The 4,849-nt window shown below is 35.4% G+C and overlaps 1 protein-coding gene across 1 annotated transcript in view; it reads right to left on the bottom strand.

Annotated features, from left to right (window-relative positions):
• SNTG1 (syntrophin gamma 1) overlaps positions 1-4,849 on the bottom strand; it is an 895,276-nt gene that overhangs the window by 314,606 nt on the left and 575,821 nt on the right. The gene's annotated exons all lie outside the window — the stretch shown is intronic.

Genomic DNA, 4,849 nt, shown 5'->3' with positions numbered 1-4,849 from the left:
CATAGTTTATTTATTTATTCATTCATTCATTTATTTTGAGTCAAGGTCTAGCTATGCTGCCCAAGCTGGAGTGCAGAGGGGCGATCTTGACTCAATGCAACCTCCACCTCCTGAGTTCAAGTGATCCTCCCACCTCAGTCTCCCGAGTAGCTGGGACTGCAGGCGCATGCCACCATGCCCAGCTAATTTTTTTGTTTTGTTTTGTTTTTGTAGATGTGGGATTTCACCATGTTCCCTAGTATTGAACTCCTGGTCTCAAGAGATCTGCCTGCCTTGGCCTCCCGAAGTGCGGGGATTACAGGCATAAACCACATGCCCAGCGGCATAGTTGGTCTAAATTATAAGATTTATTTTCTGCTTTTAATATTCCTATATTATTATCTATTTTACTAAGTGTAAGATAAGTAGTGTCCTCCTTTTCATTCTGGAATTTTTTTTTTTCTCTTTTTATCTTGGTCAGTTTTGCTAAGGAGTTGTACATTTTGTTAATTTTTTAAAAATGATTAATTTGGGACTTTCTTGGATCTCTTAACTTATATATATACTTTATGAGCCTCTGCTTTTTCCCTGATTGTTTCCATTTCTTAAGTTTTTCTGCTTGAATTTTTGTTCTTATTGCTTTTTGAGAGATATAAGTTCCGGGGATTGGGAAACTTTTCTGTAAAGAGCTGTATAGTAAATTTTTTTTTTTTTTTTTTTTTTTTTTTTTTGAGACGGAGTCTCGCCCTGTCACTGCAAGCTCCGCCTCCCGGGTTTACGCCATTCTCCTGCCTCAGCCTCCTGAGTAGCTGGGATTACAGGCGCCCGCCACCGCGCCCGGCTAGTTTTTTGTATTTTTTAGTAGAAACGGGGTTTCACCATGTTAGGTTTCACCAGGATGGTCTCGATCTCCTGACCTCGTGATCCGCCCGTCTCGGCTCCCCAAAGTGCTGGGATTACAGGCTTGAGCCACCGCGCCCGGCCAAGAGCTGTATAGTAAATATTTTATGTTTTGCAGGCCTTAATATCTCTGTCACAAAGTACTCAGCTCTGCTGTTCTGCCACAAAAATAGCCGTATACAATATATAAATAAATGAGCACACCTTTGTTCCAATAAAACTTATTTACAAAACAGGTGTCAGGCTAGATTTGTCCCATAGGCTTTAGTTTGCGAGTCCATTTTGATAATTAATTTTAAGATTTATTTTTCCTAATATATATTGCCAGATCTTCACATTTCCAGCAAATACTCTTGTAGTTACTCCTGCAAGTTTAGCATCACCTCTTGACTTATTTATAGTATTTTTGAGTATATCACTTTGCATAGTGTTCTGACTGGTTGCTCGAGATATATGTGTAGGTAATGTATCCCAGTCTACTGGTAACGTTTTACCACTTTGAATGAAGTATAGAAATGTTGCTTCCATTAAGATTCCTTTATCTTTCCTGTTTATAAAGATATTGCCTTAACTTCCTACACATACATCAAACACTATATTGGGTGGTATTATGAATTTTGCTTCAACCATCAAATAAGATTTTAAAACTCATAGAAAGGATAATCCATTATACTTAACCCAAAGTGTACCCATCAATGATCTTTCTGAATTTCAAAGCTTCTTTTATCGCTTCCTTTCTGCTTAGATAATTTTTTTAGACATTCTTTAAAGGTAGATTTGCTAGCATCTAATTCCTTTAGTTTTCATTTATCTTAGTGGACACAGACTTTGGAGTTGACAGTTCTTTTCTTTCAGTAGCTAAAATATGTTAGGCATTAATGTCCACTGTCATTCAAATTGGTGTCCCCTATAAGTAATATGTTCTTTCTCTCTCTCTGCTTTGAAGACTTTTTTTTCTTTTTTTTTTCAGTTTCAGAAGACTAATTATGAAGTATGTTGGCACATATTTCTTTAAGTTTCTCATAAATGGGCTTTATTCTGCTTCTTAAACCTGTGTGATTATGACTTTCAGCAAATTAGGGAAGTTTTGACTTTTATTCCTTCAAATACTTGTTTAGCCTCACTTTACATTCTCTCCCTCTGGATCTCTGTTGATGCAAATATTAACCCTTTTATTATTGTCCTGCACATCACTGAGAAACTTTTTAAGAATCTGTTTTCTTTCTGTTAAACAGTTTGGGAAAAGTTTATTGATCTGTATTTATGTTTTCAAATTTTATTTCCTGTCATTTAACTCTGCTCTTCAGCCTATTCATCATTTTATTTTTTTTTTGATTTATTTTTTCAGTTCTAGTTTATCCTTTTAAAAATAACTTCTTTTTTAAAGTTTTTAAAAACAATTTTATTTGTTTCAAGAAAACTTCTAATTGCTTGTTGAAGCATTTTTATGATGGTTACTGTGACATCTTTGTGAGATAATTTCAATATCTCATTCATTTCATTGTTAGTATCATTAGTTATTTTCTTGTTCAACTTGTAATTTTCCTGGATATTGATGTGACAAGTGATTTAACAAAATCATTCTAGACTTTGGATATTAAATGTTGAGATTCGGGTTCCTATTTAATCTGGGTTTTGTTGTTGTTGTTCTTATTCTTCTTCTTGTTGTTTTTAGCAGGCAATCTCTTTGTTGTGAGGACTGCATGGGTGTATATGTTAAGTTTCCTACTGCACCATGCTGACACCTGGAAAGGTAGATGGACAGGATCATTAACATTTCTTGGTTGCTAAAGGTTGGAGTTAGAAGCTCAGCTCCCCACAGAATTCTACTGACATAAGGAAGGAGGTGGATGGATAGGAGAGGCCAACTAGCTCCACCAAGTACCACCTCATTCCACCGTGGTGATAATGGTGGGAGAGACCCAGCTCCTTGCTGGGCCACACTTGTCAGCACGGAAATGGAGGCACAGTACTTACTTGTCCCATCTCCCACAAGCCCGTTTAGTCTGATTGTTGCAGGTGAGTATGATAGTTCAGCTGTCCAGGACACCCCACTGACACTACCCTGGCAGGGAAATTGGAGCCTGCTTCTTTAAGGTGTGGAATGCAAGACCAGCTTCCTGCTAAGTCCTGCTGAAAACCTTGTGAACAGGGAGACAATGTATCCATTGATATTTGACTGAATTTGGGCAGGTGTTGCCAAAAGGTTTTGTTTTGTTTGTTTTCAGTGTACCCATTCTCTAGTCCTTTAGAGTAACAGGTTTCCATTGGAGGGTTTATGTTTTTAAAAATCTTGCTGTTACCCATTCAGAGGGGAGGATTCAGAGGGACGGATTCAGAGGGTCATGTCTAGGACATGCAGGAGGAAAAGCCAGGGACTTAGCACTTTTTTTTATCCCTGAGTTTGAAGTCCCTAGTCATTCATGCTTACCTGTTCACCTCACAGGGGCTTCCCATACTTTTGTCATGTTAAGTGTGAAGTTCTTTAGTTGCATCAGGAAGCATCTGATAAGAATGAGGTCACTTTGTCTTGGCCAGAATAGGAAATCCACAAATATTGATATTCATATATTTTAAAAAATTCATTTGATAATGTTTTATTTTTGTTATAATTACTTCTTTCACGTATGGACTATTTAAAAGTGTATCATAAAATTTCAAAATATTTGTGGATTTTCTAATTATCTTTTTGCTATTTCTATTTAGTATAATTTCATGCTAGATGATTTCAATCCTTTGATAATTGTTGAGGCTTGATTTTACTCAGCATATATGTTAATTTGGGAAATGTTCTATATGTATTTATAAAGGATGAGTATTGTAAGTTTTTTAGTGCTGTGTTGTACATATTTCAAGCAGGTCATATGTGTTCATTAGAGGCTCTGATCCTCTGCATCAGTCACGATTTTTTCCAGTTTATTGTATTAGGTTTTATATGAAGATGGTAAAGTGTCCCACTATGATAGTAGATCTGTGTGTTTCTCTATATTATTGAGTGACTGTTTACTGTGTATATTTAATTATGTTGTCAGATACAAGTAGATTTAGAATTTTTATAAATTCCAGTTATATGATGCCTGATAATTATGACATGTCCTATACCTTTGGAAATATTTCTCGCCTTTAAGTCTATCTATATTAGGATAAATAAAAAACAGATTTATATTCATTAATATCTACTTGTATATTCTTCTATCCTATTATTTAAACTGTTCTTAGTCTTACTGTACAAAATGTGCTCGTTCTGCATTAATATATAGGTATATATACACATCTATATATTATACATATATTTGGAATATTCTTTTTTGTTTTTAATCCAAAGTAACAAACTTGGTCATTAAATCAAATTAGTCTAGTTAGTTTTAATGTAATTACAGATGTATTTTGAATATACCAGCTTATTTTTTTCTATTGAAAATCCTAGCTTTTTATGATTAAATCTTTTATTTTGAAAAAAATGTATATTCACATGCACTTGTGGGAAATACTATTTTCATTTACTCTTTGCTTATTATCCTAAATGGTATCATGTTGCAAAACAATAATACAATATCCCAACCAGAAAATTAACTTGAAAAAATTCACCACACAGATGTTTTTTAAATTTATTATTATTATTATACTTTAAGTTATAGGGTACATGTGCATAATGTGCAGCTTTGTTACATATGTATACTTGTGCCATGTTGGTGTGCTGCACCCATCAACTCGTCAGCACCCATCAACTTGTCATTTACATCAGGTATAACTCCCAATGCAATCCCTCCCCCTTCCCCCCTCCCCATGATAGGCCCCGGTGAGTGATGTTCCCCTTCCCGAGTCCAAGTGATCTCATTGTTCAGTTCCCACCTATGAGTGAGAACATGCGGTGTTTGGTTTTCTGTTCTTGTGATAGTTTGCTAAGAATGATGGTTTCCAGCTGCATCCATGTCCCTACAAAGGACACAAACTCATCCTTTTTTATGGC

The sequence above is a fragment of the Papio anubis genome, chromosome 8 (genome assembly GCF_008728515.1).
Source record: "Papio anubis isolate 15944 chromosome 8, Panubis1.0, whole genome shotgun sequence".
NCBI lineage: Eukaryota > Metazoa > Chordata > Mammalia > Primates > Cercopithecidae > Papio > Papio anubis.
This window is presented reverse-complemented; position numbering and strand designations above follow the sequence as displayed.